The 16,144-nt window shown below is 45.7% G+C and overlaps 1 protein-coding gene across 3 annotated transcripts in view; it reads left to right on the top strand.

The window, feature by feature from the left end:
- The first annotated feature begins 259 nt into the window (after window positions 1-259).
- SMAD3 (SMAD family member 3) overlaps window positions 260-16,144 on the top strand; it is a 376,021-nt gene continuing 360,136 nt past the window's right edge. For 2 of the 3 annotated variants that reach the window (XM_044980016.1, XM_044980012.1), the window contains exon 1: window positions 261-352. The gene's annotated coding sequence lies outside the window, so the exon portion shown is untranslated. Of the gene's footprint in view, window positions 353-16,144 lie in introns of all 3 variants that reach the window. The other variant, XM_044980014.1, reaches the window with a different exon arrangement.

The raw sequence follows: 16,144 nt of genomic DNA, 5'->3' as shown, positions 1-16,144 counted from the left end.
TTTCAAAGATTCAGACACTATCAAGCCAAAAACATGCATTTGAATCACAGCTAGACAGTAAATCTATCTGTCTTCCCCATGGTGGGAAGAGGCTTTCCATCTATCAATCACACGTTGAGTTCTCTCCCTAAATGCATATGACACACACAAACCTGATGCAGGCAGCTGCAGGAGTTTAAGTGGCAAACTGCTGTTTGCTCCGCCTCATACATTCCCCTATATAAATGGGAAGATGACAGCCACCTGTTCCTAATAGTAGGGTTACCTAGATTTTCAGTTGTGCTAGTCTCTTAATACAAGTTCAGCTTCTCTCAGCCCCTGTTGGAACAACATTGTTTTTGCCTTACTCAAGGTAAGTAAGGGATCTTCTGTTCTTGTCTGTTCCTGAATCAGAGACCAACTGCATAGTTAAGTTTGTTCCTGCTGGAAGAAAATAATTATTTTTGTGTTTGTGTGGAAAGTGCTGCTACCATGGGGAGGGAGGGATGGTCTTATAAAGCCTGAGATATGTCTAAGCAGTAGTAATGTTGTTCTCTTCTGGTGCACGTTAAATGGGTATAATGCAAATATTCAAATCCTGCCTTAAAAGTGGGTGCCAACAAAGAAACCAGACATAAGTAGAAATTAACCTCAGGAGTAAAGGTTGGCTCTAAACATCCCCAAAGTTTGGTGGCCGGCTGGATTCAGGGGTTTGGATCAGGCCCATCACTAGAAATGGTACAGTAATGCAAATTAAAACTTCAAATAACAGCTGTGTTTGCTCCAGGCCAGTGTTGTGTTAATCCCTCCCGCCCCGCAGTTGAGGGAGGAAGCTGGTGTTGTAAGGCCCATGTTCGCTAGCCCTGTTCAAAGCAGTCTAGGTAATGCAGCATGTAAAAGGTTAACGTCCTCTAGCACCTTGTTTACTCTGGTGCTCCTGCTGTTCCTGCCCCTCCCGCTCTGGTTTCCAAGCAGTCAGCACTGAGGGGGGCAGGCTGGTCGGCCAGTCACCAGTGATGCTGATTGCAAAAGATAAGGGCAAAGACCCATTTGTATCTTTGATTGTGGGCTGCGCTGGGGACTTCAGTCGCTGCACAGAGACTCTAGAAACATGGGTAGAGGCTTGGTGTGGGCTTGGCTTCGGCCACTCAGGGACATTTTGACCCATTTCCTGACTGGACATTGTATGCTTGTCATTTAATGTAGGGTCAGCCACGTTCTTCCTAAGGGAAATGGGCTCCCTCCTGCCTGAATTGTTTGAGGGCATCACAGGGTGACGTTGTACTTTGGGCCCTGCAGTCAGATCTGCCCAGGCATGAATCCCGCAGCGGGTATCTGACTGCAGAATCAGTCCCCCGTTTCCAATATTGCAGTGGAAAGTTTTCAGTGGAATCAAACATTGAATTAATATTTCTCCTTGTATGAAGTTTAGCAAAAACATGTAGGCAGAGTGTTGCTTGGCAGAGTGTAGTTACTTGAGAGGATCCCTTTAAATGGGATAAAACTGCCAAAATCAATATGTTAATTTTTGAATCAGCCAATTGCTGCAAAGCAAATGGTCGGAGAAGAAAAGGGATGTTTTCCCCTGTGAGAGAGACATTTCTCGTTCCTGCCTTTGATGCACGGTACTCATTTGATTTGAAAATAATCTTTCCTTTTCCAGTGCAAATGGAATCCTTAGTTAGCCACTTAAGCCAGCTTCAGGTCTGCTTCATGCTTCCTGGAGTGGCATGTTGCAGACTCAAAGGCTGAGCATCTGGGTCCTGCATCTGTACCTGTATTAAAAAAAAAGGGGGAAACAAACATGTTTTATGGCTCAGGTTCTGCATGTGGATGCTGCAGTGAGAAGCACGGTGCTTGTCTGCAGGACCATGTCCCTTCTGTTAAGTGGCTGGGTTTGGTGACTTCAGGGTGACTCTGTGTGGGCACAGGGTCTATGCTAGGAGGTGTTGGATAGATCAGAGCCTTTGTTCTTTTAATGTAGCTCTGTGCAGTATCCATGCACCTATACAAAAGCAACAAATAAAAGATGAAAAAAGAAAACAACCTTCCTCCCCTTCCTTAAAAACCCCCAGTTAAGGTTGCTAATGGCAACTACTTAGTTACTGACCTGCACTGATCAGCCTCAAATTCAAGGCCACAAACATACACGGTTTTGCCTTCCATTGGTAAGGGTGTGTGTAATTCCTCAGAATACAGCTCAGCATTTATAGATCAAAGTCCTCCCCAAAGGAGGGCAAGTATTTCCCTTTTACCAATGGGGAGACCACGGCACGGATCACTGGAGTGACTTGCCCAAAGCCAATGGCAGAACAGTGTTAACTGGTGAGCCATGCAGGGCAGGAATAGTCTTTGATCTGGGTTTGTGCAGCACCTGGTACAGCGGGGTTTCAGTCAGGATTTTGGTATTGCTACTAGAATATGAATGTTTAATAACAGCAATAAATCTAAGGCTAGAACCTCAAGATCTCCTGGCTATTTATTACCACTGCTGAGTCCCCTATTCTAGAGCCTTATCTACTAGGCAGCACTGCCTCCCAGTATATGGCGCACATAACTGCTTTCTTCTTGAGAATGTTGTAAGCACTTTACCAAACATGTCAAACTGGCAGTTGGACAAAATATATTACCAGTTAATGTATTTTCACTTAAAAGTATCCTTTCAAAGAAAACATTTAGGTACCATATATATTAGTGACCGGTTTGTGGGTCAGAGTTAAGGTTAAGTATAGTTTAACCTTTAACACACACACTTTTTTTTGTACTTGATAAGAATGCATTTATTATATAGGTAGTGTGAAATTTATAGGAGCCAGAAAATGTGTAGTTATGGTTCATTGTGGGAGTTCTGCGAAAGATGGGGCCGGTGCAGACACTGCTGTCATTTAGCTACCTCAATTGTTATTTTACCATAAGCCATTTTAAGGGTAGGGTGCTGAATTGTGAGTCAGGAGACTTGGGTTCAGTTCTGCAGCTGTGACGTTGAGCAAGACACTTCCCTTGTCTAGTCCACTCTTTCCTCACCTATCCTTTGTCTTGTCTCATTAGATTGTAGGTTCTTCCGGGTAGGACTGTCTCTTACCATGGGCTTGTCTACACTTAAAATGCTACAGCCTAGTGCTTCAGTGTAGACACTACCTATGTCGATGGGACAGCTAGTGCTGTCTACGTGGGGACTTAGGTCAGCTTAATGACACAGCTCAGGGTGTGGATTTTTCACACTCGGGACTGTTGTAGTTATGCCAGCCTAATTTTCTAGTGTAGACCAGGCCTTAAGTGTCTATACAGCATCTGGTTTAATGTGGCTCTGATCTCGATTGCAGCTTCTAGTTGCTACAATAATGCAAGTCTTTATTAAAAATAATTTTGGATTTGAAATAACCCAGGAAGAAACCTTTCTCTCCTCTCCTTTCTGGAGACTACTAGGTGCGCTGAATTGCTGAACTGATGAAAAATCACGCAAGGAAGCTGAGCACGCCAGTCAAACAGCTGTAGTCAGGGCCAGCTCTAGGCACCAGCAAACCAGGCATGTGCTTGGGGCGGCACATTTTCAGGGGCGGCATTCTGGCCACTTTTCTTTCTTTTTTTTTTTTTCTGGATGGCAAAAGCCTAGAGCTGGCCCTGGTGGCAGCAGCGCGGGGGGGGGGCGCCCTGGGGCCGCTGCAGTTAGCGCGGCGGGGGAGCAGCGCCCTTACCTTGTGGCTGGGCTGGGCAGGCTGCAAGCAGGGGACACTTGGGCTGGGGGCTGCCCCGCGGGGCACACGGAGCCGCCTGTAGGTGCTGGGGATGGGTGAAGCGGCCCAAGCCGCCCAGGGACTGTGGCAGGGCGGCCAGGAGCAGAAGCAGCAGCGGAGTCATAGAGGGTGGGGCGTTGCCATGGGGGGCCCGTGTCCCGCTCTCTGGGGCTTTGTTCCCTCTGGGGCTACCTTGCCTGGCTCCTCAGACTCCTGCCGGGGTGGTCCCCCGGCTCTGCCCTCCCGGGTCCCAGCTGGTCCTGGAGGTGGGAGCCCCGGCTGGAGGGACCCTGGGCTGAGGCACGGCCTAGAAGCCGTGACCCTGCCAGCGCCGGACCGGCTGGAGGCGAGGGGGAGCGGGCAGAGTCAGCCCTGGTGGGGGGGAGCCCAGGGCTGGGGCGGCAGAGGGTGCGGGTGGGGGAGGGCATTGGTCGGGGGGGTGAGAGCCCTGGGGTGGGGGGGCAGCCAAAATTTTTTTTGCTTGGGATGGCAAAAAACCTAGAGCCGGCCCTGTCTGTAGTTATACTAATGTCACAGCTGGTTGCTTCATGCCATTTTATGGAGCTTGTTCAGAGCCCTCCTAACATGCTGTATTTAAAGGAAAAATTGGACAGTTAGAAGTAGTAAAAGATAGAAAGAGAAAAGAAGGTAAGAGGAGTCCAGTGTAACGGGGAAAGGGGACATTAGGAGTAGTATGGGACTTCTTCACTGCTCCCTTTTCTGTTATTTCCTTCCCTTCTTTCCTAGCATAGGAGGAGTGGAGTTTTCTCGCCTGTACATACCTTTGCTCTTGAAAGACGGGCACGTGTTACGCACCCGCCTCACTGTTGAGGTGTAAGAAATCCTCCTTCAGAGACCTATGTGTCTTTAGGGGGAGATTTTCAGAGGCACAAGGGCTGTGAGGCTCCCAACTGGCACCCATTGACTTTCTATGGGACTTGGGTGGCTAGTTGCCTTAGTGCCTTTCTAAATGCCCGCCCCAAATGGTTGAGGGGAATTGCTTAGCTGCCTTGTGGTATCCTAGTTCTAATTTCCATACGGGTGCCCTATGGTCTTTATGATCAGATCTAGGAAAGTGTCTCAGTGCAACACTGCAGTTCACCATTGATCACCAAGGGTTATTTCATACCAAGTAGTTTTATTCCTGCTTTTCTAGAATGTTTTATCTTGTTGCTCTTCAATGAAGCTTTGCTTGCTGCTTTGTTGGTAATCCTATTCTATTTTTTTACTGATTTATCACCAGGCACAAAGTAGTAGTGTGGGAACAACCCAAAGTTGCTCTGCAACTAAACTGGTTTACAATTATACTGAATCCTATTAAATTAAAACACATAGCACATATATTACACAATAAACCACAGCTATTTCATGGATCAAATTAAGTTTTATTTGGGCAAATTACAACCTTTCTTACAGTTGTGCCTTTGTGGGACCATTCCTTTTTCATAAAAGCAAGCATTTTTGGCGAACACTCTTGAAGTATGCATTCCCAAAAATTGCATAGACAGTTGCTATTTTTTAGATGTATGTGGCTAATTATCTTCTCCTATTTAGGACAGATTCAAACACGAGAGAGTTGTCGTCGTCCTATCCCATTCTTTGTTCTGCTGGAATTTCTTATTCCTTTCCATTTTTTTATTAGCTTGGCTGTGGAAGTCAGCAGAAAAACCTTCTACTCATTAAAAAGCAGAAAAGCATTTCCCGGAATTCTTGAGGAAATATGACTCACTAAATCACCCTCTAACAACTGCTTTGCTCGCTCTGCTGCAAAACAAAGTAGCTCAGTGGATAACGGTGGCTTGGAAGACGAAGGTCAAAAACAAATCTCTGGGAATGTGGATGCAGATCAGCTTGAACATAGGGAGCCATAAGGCATCAGATGACAGGACTAAAAATGTAGCCCAGTGAAGTGGGTGGAGAACTTGTTGGCTGGTAGTGAGTATGAAAAATGTTTACAGGCCCGAAACAGAAATTATGGTTTGGGAATGGAGACAGTCTATAACCCAAGATTTCAGTGATTCCTGGCCCTTCTTATGTTTGTTTGTTTCTGGCCATTAATTGCCTAGTGACAATCCCACACAGGGGATTCCCATTGACTATCCCTGTGGGTGTGGCATAGAGAAGATGCATTCCTATGTACTATGTCCTCAATCACAACCTTCTGGCTTAATTCACTAATTTGAGTCTTATAGGTAGATTCTTTCCTTAGCTCTGCTCAGAATAACTTGCTAAATGTTACTTGTTAGTGGGCAAACAGGTTTGGATAAAATAAAAATAACTCAGACAACTCTTTGTGAGGCTTGAAAAAATGTTGCTTAACTGTTTTTCCTGCCTCTCTGGTTTCCGGTTTCAGTCGGGGCCAGAGGTAGAGCCACCAATGTTCTGTGAGAAAAGCTTTTCCCACAGTATTCTCAGCCAGGACCAGGAAATACAGCATATCTCACAAGTACAGGCTTCCTTGGGTGATATCCAGCCCAATTTGTAGACCAATGAGATTCAGGTAAGCATCAGATGAGCATCCAAACATTTAATTTCTTTAATGAACTGAATGGAACCTTTGCAACTCGTAAGCTCACACTTTTTAGTCGTCATTGCTCTTGGGGCAAGCTGGAATGATGAAAATGCATCTATTAACATTTGACTCTGGCTCTTTACCAGGCAAAGCTAGTGTTCAGATTCTCCTACTCTCCCATTCCATACCATGGCAAAACATTTGCATCTTCTCATTTCTCCATGGCCAGAAGAGTCACCACAAAGCAGGGCACTTGAGGGCAGTGAAAGAAGGAAGGATGGAAATATAGGGGGGATCCTGGATGTGTGCCCACCAAGCTCCTGAAATGTCTATAAAATTTCTGAAAACTAAAGTTCTAGAAAACTAGAAAAAGGCCAAAGTTTCAATCTGGGTCTAGCATGACCCAGGGAACCTGAGTCTTGGGGGTACTACACTCCGCAGTGGTGTCCTTCAGATAAGAGGGTTTCCTTTTTCATGGTGCAACTTTATTTGGATAAAGTATTTGCTGCTTAAATTGTATATTGCATCTCTCCACTACGGTTAGGGCACCGCATTTCTCCCCAGAGGCGTTTACCCAGCAATGGGGGATGAAGTGATCCGTGGCAATTCTTTTCACATTGGCTTGTAGTGCACTTTGGAATGAAAGGGGATGCATTAAAATAAGAGGATTACTTTTACACTCTACACAGAAGAGCCCTTAAATGAGGAATTGCTTTGGTTTTCTCAGTCACTGAAGTTAGCCAGGTCCGAGTCCCACCCTTGTTTTCACCGTACATCAGGAAAGAAGTAGCAGACTCACGTTGGAGGACTACAGAGCAATCCTCAAAAGAGATGGGTGTTTGGAGCTCAAGCTGTGTCGTCTTGTCTGCTGTTGCCCATATTACACCTGTAACGCTGTTCTGGACAGCAATACTTTCACCACTGATGTGGCAGCCCATTGTCAGTCGTGATTCTAAAATGTCTTTGTACGAAGCACTTCTGCCTTCCAGAGAATAAACACTGGTTGTGGTATCATTTCCCAAAGTAGAGTGTTTTGACATGGCTGCCCAGGGTATTGTGGGAATACGCCATAGGCACGGGTGTGTAGCGGGTATTTTCTGCATGCCTCTTCTAGTTACTCCTTTATGTACATGCCTGTTTGTGTACAGAGGTGTGCAATGGCCTCTACTGGTGCATGTGTGCCTAGAAGTCACCACATCTGTCTCTCCAGATGCTGCTTGATGATGATGCAGTGTCTCTAGCCTGTAGAGGATATAATTAATCCTGGCGTCAGCACAGCTGGCTGAATGAAAAAATTAATTGTGAATAAGTTATCCACCAATTGCAGAAAAATAATTGTAACTACTTTATCTGACAGACAGGGTTCAACCTGGTAGATCTGAGTGGGGTGGAGGTGTTTATTCCTGTACCTGCGCATTATAAACTTCAGGATCAAGGCCTGAATACTCAAGACTACAAAAAGGGGGTTGGGGGGGGAAGACTCATTATTCCTGTTTTTACAAATGGGGAATTGACAGAGACTAAGTGACTTGGCCAGGGTTACCCAAGGAGTCTGTGACAGAGCTTGGAATTGAACTCCGATATCCTGAGTCTCAGGCTGCTCTTGTGGCTAAGGCACTAGGAATTTCTCATTATGAAGGTCTCTTTAATGATGTTTAGATCTCAGCCCTAATTTATTCTGGGGCTTTAAATAACAGCAAAGCAAATCCAGGGGTTTGGATTGGGCCTATATCCAGCTCTGCTGGGTTTAACAGAGAAACCTAGATTGCCTTCAGTACATGACCACTGCATTAGGAGCTCCATGACTTGGTCTGCATAAGCTTGACTATCTTGCTTTGACCCCTTCCGCTTCCTACTTGTCTGTCAAATGGTTTAACTTTTCCACTATGTACTTTCCTCTCCCCTCCCCCCCATTTATTCCCTAAAATACATCTTATTGTGGGCTGAGCTGAGGACTGGTTAACAGCTGTGAAGTGCCTTGCTCCCAAGTCTAATGGCAGTGGCCCTTCTTGTAAAGTTTTTTACTCCATGGAATGTCAAGAATATTTCATGCTCTTTCTTCCCCCATTCTTCCTCACACCCACCCCTTCTTCCACTCCAAACCACAAATAGAAAGCAGAGGAGGGAAGGCTGCAGAATTCCTGATGCACTGAAAGCTTTTTCCAGTGCTTTTCCTGTCTCGGCATCTGAATCCTTGTAAAATCTGGAAATCGACACAGATACAGGAGCATGGGATGTCCACTTGGTGCTAAACAGTTATGGTTTCATGTATACAGCTGTGGCATTTCTCTTGTTGGGATACCAACGTGGGTCAATACCATCTTTGTTATGTATGGGAAATGCATTCAACCAGCCATTTCAACACGGCAGATCAGGGCTTGGGAAGAAGGGACCACAGCATATTGTTAGCTGTCATTGCAGCAGTGCTTGGGACTGCCTCCTCATGGAACCCTTCTGAAAGTATACACAATATTGCACAAATCCCTCTGGGCACTATTGTCATACAGTCAAAAGCTATTATGATGCAGTCTCTGAAATCACATCTGCACTGGATGTATAGAGTGTATTCAGTGGGACTATGTCCACAGGCTGTTGACTGGTAAGTTGCAAATGAAATCCATAGCATAAAACTCAATTATTTGGTGATGGTAACTGTCACAATGAACAGCACCTCTGACTCCTCCTGGTCTCTGACACCGTCTTTTCTCCACTCCCGAACACCTGGCTTTGGTCTCTCTTGAGGGGGAATCATGTAACTCCTCCCACTCTTAGGCTGGGTCCTGGGTTTTGTCCCTCTGTGATCAACTATGATTCCCTCAGCAGGCCTGACTTCAGTGGCGGCGTTTCCTCTCTCTCCAGGAGCAATGACGTGTATCCAGTGACCAGACAGCCACCTTAGAGTAAGGTGTTAATTTAGAACAAAAGCATTTAAGAGAAAACAGATCTTAAAGATATAAACCAGTGTTGCCTTTATTCCTTCCTTTCCCTGGGTCCAGGCAGCAATAAGCCTTGGGGGGGGGGGGAACCCATGCTTTCAGACCCCTCTGTTGAGAACCTCTTTGTCGACCTGTCTCCCTGTCAGTCGATCCCTGCCCTGCTCTCCTCAGAAGGGCTTTTTAACTGATGAGTGCTTTGATCGCTGGCTCACAGCCTGGCAAAGTGAGGCTAGTATCTTCATTGGAGATAGGATCCAGGATCCTCAAAGCTGATGGCTTCTCTCACTGTCTTGTCATTGCTACCACGTGTTTGTCTTGGAGGTTATGTATCTGGACCCATTGTTTTTGTTTTCCCCACAGTTCTCTATTAAGCTAGAACAACGCAGTCATGTGGGAAAGTCATATAACCCAACATACAACAACAGGCCCAGCATGAACCAGGTCACCTACGGGGTTAATAAAACAATGACACATCAGTATTCCTAGGTTATTATATAGCGATTCTCTGGCCATTGCAGTAGTACTTGTGACACACTTTCTAGGTCCTCAAGAAGGAGCTCACAGTCTGAGGATGGATAGACAAACAAGTAGACGTTGGCCAGGGAAGAAAACTAATGGGATTTTTCTCCATATATGAGCAAGATGCACAGAACTGCCTAGAGTGGATCTCTAAAAAGTGGCACCTTTATAGACTAACAGAAGTACTGGAGCATGAGCTTTCATGGGTGAATACGTGGGTGATGCGTCTGACGAAGTGGGTATTCACCCACGAAAACTTATGCTCCAATACATCTGTTAGTCTATAAGGTGCTACAGGATTCTGTTGCTTTTTACAAATCCAGACTACCCCTCTGATACTAGAGTGGATCTCATTGACTCGTCCAAAAAATCTCTTGAGCTTTTGCTGCCTCCTCATGGAAGGCAAACAGTAGGGGAGGGGTTCTCCCTCCTGCTATGGCCCCCTTATGCTGCTACTGCAGCATTGGGGATGGGGGGGGGAGACCCAAAAGCCCCAGATCAGACTGGGGTAGTAGGCCCCTGGTGCAGGAATTGAGTAAGACAGCCACAGATTGTCGTGGAGGGGACCTCGCAAAAACCCTCCTGTAGGGGGCGTGCTGGGGTGTGGCTGTAGTGGATGTTGCTATGGCAACTCTCACGCACAGACAGCCTGTGATGCTGCACGTTAGGCAGCCCAACCAGGGCTGCATCCGTAACACGGCAGCAGTCCCGATTGGGGAGGATGTAAGGGTGGTTCTGAAAGTTCACTGTAGCTCCCCGTGCCTGGGCTGTGAGCTTTGCTTTGTAGAGGTGCAGCCCAGCCCCTCTCCCTCACTGTATAAATTCTCGTCTGCCCAAACGTTTCCTCAGCACTCGCACCAGCGTTGGAATGCATCCCACAGGGCCTGGGTCAGAGCAGTCATCCACCTGCCTCACACCCTTCCTGAAAAGCAGAGTGGTTCATTTGCAGAAATCCTGGCATCTAGCTATCCAGCACTAGTGCCTCCAGCAAGTCATGGGGGGCGCTTTCTGTTAACAAGGGAATAGGTATTGCACTCCTAAAAGGACTCTCTTAATCCAAACAGAGGGTCTGCAACCTGATGCCCCAGGGACCTATAGTGCCACTGGGACCTCCTGAACAGGAACTTCAGCTCCCAGGCTAAGGTTCTCTCTTAATCCCCATACACGGGTAGTATCGCCATAAAACTTGGAGCCTCAGAGGGAGTGCATGTAATGTCAGTAACTATTTGCACTGATTGCAGTCTGTACAGTTGAGTTTTGCTATTAGTCAGCTGTCCAGGCCAGGTGAAAGCATGTTCTGTCACCATGGCAATTTCTTTGATCTGCCATCGTTTCAGAGCAGAGAATGCACAGGTAGGACAAATACAGGGAAAAGAAAATGGGGAAGGGGGAAGCTCTTGTAGATTCCAGGAAATTTAGCCCCTGATCCCGAAGACACTTAAGCACGTGCTTAACTCACGTTGGATTACCCGGGTGTTTTTGCAGGATTGGGGTGTGGTGGGTTTTTTAAATCCCATTTTGCAGCATTGAAGCTCTTGCAGTGGAAGATGATTTACTTCTCTCTATCCATGGAATTTAAATGCTATCACCATAGTCTGAGCGCCGAATGTGTTTATCTTCACAACAACCCTGTGAGGTAGGGCAGTGCTATTATACCCATTTTACAGATGGGGATCAGAGGCACAGAGACCGAGTGACTTGTCCTAGGCCAAGCAGAATATGAATGGCTGAGCAGGGACGTGAGCCCAGGTCTCCTAAATTCTAGGCTTGTGACCTAACCACTGGCCATCCCTTCTGCTCTAATTGTGTAGGCCAGCTGTTTTGTTGAGGGGTGGTGTCTTCTTCCTTCTGCTTGTTGTCAAATGTAAATCATCCATGATTATTCCTGGTTTATTTTAGGCATCTCTCCAAAATCTTTATTGTCTTCTACTTTTTGATTAACTTCTAAAAATAAAATAAAATTCAAGGAAGGTGTTAGATCTTAGCAATGCACCACCAGAGTGGTGAGTTGTTACAAATCTGATTGACAGTACATGTATTGGTAGGCATCAGTCAGCTACCAATTCTCCTCCCATTCGTGTAAATGTTGAGGAAAACGACTCCCAACACCTAATGAGGGCTGAGGGCTAAGTGAAAACTCTGAGATTCTGTTGGTTAATGCACAACATCTGAAACCATTTTCACTGAGCATGCTCTGTGTGTCGTTTTGTGGCAGTGGGGTTACTTGACACTTTAGCGGATGCTGCTTTGGAGCACAGAATTGAAACCACAAGCCAGTTTACAAAGAACATGCATGATATCTGCTGGGAGAGGAATGCTCACCCTCCAAATCTAAAGGGGGAAAGAAAAAGACCCGCAGACTTCTGCAAACTGCTTCCCTTCCTTTTATTTTTTTCTAAACAGTGTAACAAATGAAACAGAGTGAACATCAAAATGCCATTTAGTTTTATTGTATGCCAAGCTTGGACACATAGGACTTAAGAGTACTCAGCCTGAGCAGTTAATAGTTAATTATTACTGAAATGATGCGTCCGAGTTAATTCTTCAGTCCTCTAAGAGTTTATGGAACTGTGACGAGGGACACCCATTCTTGGCAAACACTTAAGTGATTCAAATGCTAGGGAATTCAGCATGTTTTTCTTCTGCCTCTTAACACTTCATAAGCAAGCTGATGGTCCAGATGGCATAATGTGGGTTGAAGAGTCCCATCTATCTAAGGAACTGACATTATATTAGTTGCCACTTAAGCATCAACTAACTGAAGCTATTTTAACCCACTGTTATTTTAGAAACGACCAAGTGTTTAATTTTTAGATGAAACTATTGAGTGTGATCTGAACGAGGAGTTCGCACCAGGGTTGGGTTCTGCTCCAACCCAAAGAGAGCCAGAGGTAGTACAAAAAAGGGAGTTGTACTGCCCTGCAGTGGTTGGTTGTTGAGCCCTCCTACTCCCCTATCTGTGTGCAGTGGAGGTCTCTTTGGGCTGTCTGTAGAGTTGGTCAAAAAGTAATTTTAAAAATCTATGCAAAATTGGGTTTAGAGGGAAAGTAAAGTTTTGTGGGAAGTGCTCAGCCGCCCCGAACGCTTTCAAATGTTTTGTTGGAAAACCAAAAATTGAAAATTAATATTTGTTTGGCTGGAAATTTTCACTTTTTTTTCAAATAAGTTTGTTTTCTACAGACCATTTCCCTGTCCGTTTTCCAGCCAGTTCCAGGTGGTTTGTCTCTTCCTAGAGCCTAGTCAGTCTGTGCCCGCCCTGGGCATGTCTCCGCTGCAGCTGGGAGCTATACTTGCGCTAGTTCCGCTTGAGCTAGCGTGCTAAGAAATAGCAGCGTGGCTCTTGTGGTGCAGTAGGTGGCTTGGGCTACCAGCCTGCCGGACCCCCAAGTCCAAGCTTGGATGGCTAGCCCGGACTGCCACCAGTGCCACAATGTCCGAGCTATTTTTAGCTCACTAGCTTGAACAGAGCTAGTGTGAGTCTGTCTACCTGGGCTGGGAGGCTTGTTCCCAGATGCAGTGTAGACACCCCTCCTGTGGCTCTGAGAATCCATGTAGTTCCTTTTAGTCAACCATTAGCTGGGCGGGAAGACTCCACCTCCCAGAACACATGTCATCACTGCAGAGTTAGCTGAGTGATTAAAGGTAATAATTGGAGATATACCAATCTCCTAGAACTGGAAGGGACCTTGAAAGGTCATTGAGTCCAGCCCCCTGCCTTCACTAGCAGGACCAATTTTTGCCCCAGATCCCTAAGTGGCCCCCTCAAGGAATGAACTCACAATCCTGGGTTTAGCAGGCCAATGCTCAACCCACTGAGCTATCCCTTGGCACATGGGTGTGAGAGGCCACACTGCAAAGCCAGATTTGAATGTGTCCACTCAGCTGTGTCCCTACTGGGGCTGCACTCACTCCTGTCAGGTGCTAGGACTGCTGGAGCCCGTCCCCTGGTCCTGTGTGCTGCTGTATGCTGCATTGATCTATGATTCTTTCTCAGAGAATTGTGGGAGAACTTGTCTGTCTTGGGTGCCCAGGGCAATTATGGGAAGGCATTGGAGGACCATGCACTCAAGTTGTATAGCTTGTATCCTTGGTTCTTGCTGTAAAATGGGCGAGTTACCAGCCTACATGCTAGATGCCCCTGAGCACTAGCCTTAAAGCACTGCTAAACTTGAGTGAGAGGGTTTTGTGTGCGAGAGAGAGGGACGTTAGGGAATGCAAGAGGAAAAGAGTATAGGCTAACTCTGCATTGAAGACACCCTGAGTGTTGAACCAACATATCATTGTTTCCCCTTCTGCCACAACACTGCCCATGAGCTCAGAAGGAAGAGTTGCTTTCTCTGTGCCCTTGACCCATACGTACGTCATATACATCTTTCTTTCCTGGAGACAGCAGAGAGCTCTTTGCATTAACGCTAGCCCATAGCTTTTCCAAGTTAAAGTCAAGCCCCAGTGGGTGGTTATTGTTAGTTTTTCACCTGAAAGGAAAAAACCAGACAAAGTTGATGATAAAGACCTACTTTAACATGGTAAACTATGCTAAAACCCTGCAAGCTGACACTGCAAATGTAACTGACATAGAAAAGTTTAAAAAAACAATGAGGAGTCCAGTGGCACCTTAAAGACTAACAGATTTATTTGGGTATAAGCTTTCATGGGTAAAAAACCACTTCAGTTGCATCTGAAGTGTGTTTTTTTGTTTGTTTGTTTTTACCCACGAAAGCTTATGCCCAAATAACTCTGTTAGTCTTTAAGGTGCCGCCAGATTCCTTGTTTTTTGTGGACACAGACTAACACAGCTACCCCTCTGATAATAGAAAAGTTAAGTAAAGCTGGTCGGGAAATGAAATTTCTGTCCCATGAGAAATTCCAAAATTTTCTTTCATACTGCTTAAGGAGGAAATGTCAAAATTCTGAAATATTTTGTTTCGGAACATCAAAATGATATTACCAAAATGTTTCATTTTAATATTGACAGGCTTTATTTTTAATGTTAAAAGAGGGCAGAGATAATTGATCAGATATGTCAACATGCGCATTAGCTTTTATTTCAATGGACGCGTCCTCTTAACAGGTACTTCACCTGCCCCAAGTCCAGTTTTGTCATTCTGTCGCACTTTCCTATTACAAAGATGTTTTTAATCCCTATTGCTCCAAGTGAAAGATTTTCACAAACCTCGGGGGAAACAGACTGACCACACAAATATCCCAGTTGCGCAAAGATGTACCCCTGGGCACAGCTTGATTTAGCTGAATGGTCACACTGAAGTCAATGGGACTGCTCACGTACGTAGTTGTGCTGGTGTTTTGTCTTTGCAGGATCAGGGCCAAAGTGCTGACAGACGCAGAAAATAAACCATCCCAAATAACATAGCTAGTTGTTTTGGCCTCATCACTTTCTGCCTGAGGCACTTAAAACCCCAGTGCAAAGGTAAACAAATAACAGTGGAAGTCAATGTACATACCAGACAGGATTGTTGATGGCAATTACATTATATTCCTAGTGTGTGCATGAAACACACACACACACACGCGCGCGCGCGCTGTTATACTTGACCTACATGATTTTAAGATGGACTTAATGGAAATCTACCCATGAGAAGTCCTCCACTGCCACTGCACTGGAATGGATTTCAAATAAGGACCATATTCAAGAAAAATTCCCCACTGACTTCAGTGAGAATTTTGCTTAAATATGGACTTCAGGACTGGACCCAGAGCTTTTAATGCAGATTGCTGAATCTGCTCGTAATGGTAGCTGGTTCGCATAAAAACCAAGTGATGTTATTTGTGACAGGTAGCACAGGAGCCATGTGTATGAAATTCATCACCAACCTTCCTTGCGTTTTCATGGGGGGTTAATCCCAAGTGTACTAAATATTGTGTTTAGCTATAAATAGATGTAGGTTTCATCTCCTGGCTAAGCAGGTGGGCTAGTGGTTCTGCAAACTCCCCCTTAGGGGCCTCACAGTAATGCCTCTTTCAACAAGATGCCGCTCACCTGCAGGTGGCTCTGGACTGACACCCGTAAATCAGTATTTTCTTTTCAAATACAGTTCCCTGTCTACTCCCGCTGAGAAGTGTTGCTTGTCTCTTGAACTCTCAAAGAGCGAGGCTCAGCAACTGTGCAGTAACTAAATACATTGACAGGACAGCTCCATGAGGGCGGTAGGTGGCTGAATCTGCCTCGAATTAACTGAGATACATCCTGAAACATCCTTATTCTGATACAAATTTGGGAGCAGCTCCGTGCTCTTTCCTGGTAAATGAAGTTATTGAACTCTTTGTGCTGTATCCCCTGACCCAACTGTGGGGAAGGTGTTCAGAACACCGTCCTTAAGAGCCAAGCTGCCTGGGTGGTTTTTTTGTTTTTTTATAATGGAGATATACCTGTCTCCTAGAACTGGAAGGGACCCTGAAGGGTCATCGAGTCCAGCCCCCTGCCTTCACTAGCAGGACCAACTACT

This window comes from Mauremys mutica, chromosome 11, assembly GCF_020497125.1.
Source record: "Mauremys mutica isolate MM-2020 ecotype Southern chromosome 11, ASM2049712v1, whole genome shotgun sequence".
Classification (NCBI taxonomy): Eukaryota; Metazoa; Chordata; order Testudines; family Geoemydidae; genus Mauremys; species Mauremys mutica.
The sequence above is the reverse complement of the archived record's forward strand: the minus strand, read 5'-3'. Positions and strand labels throughout refer to the sequence as shown.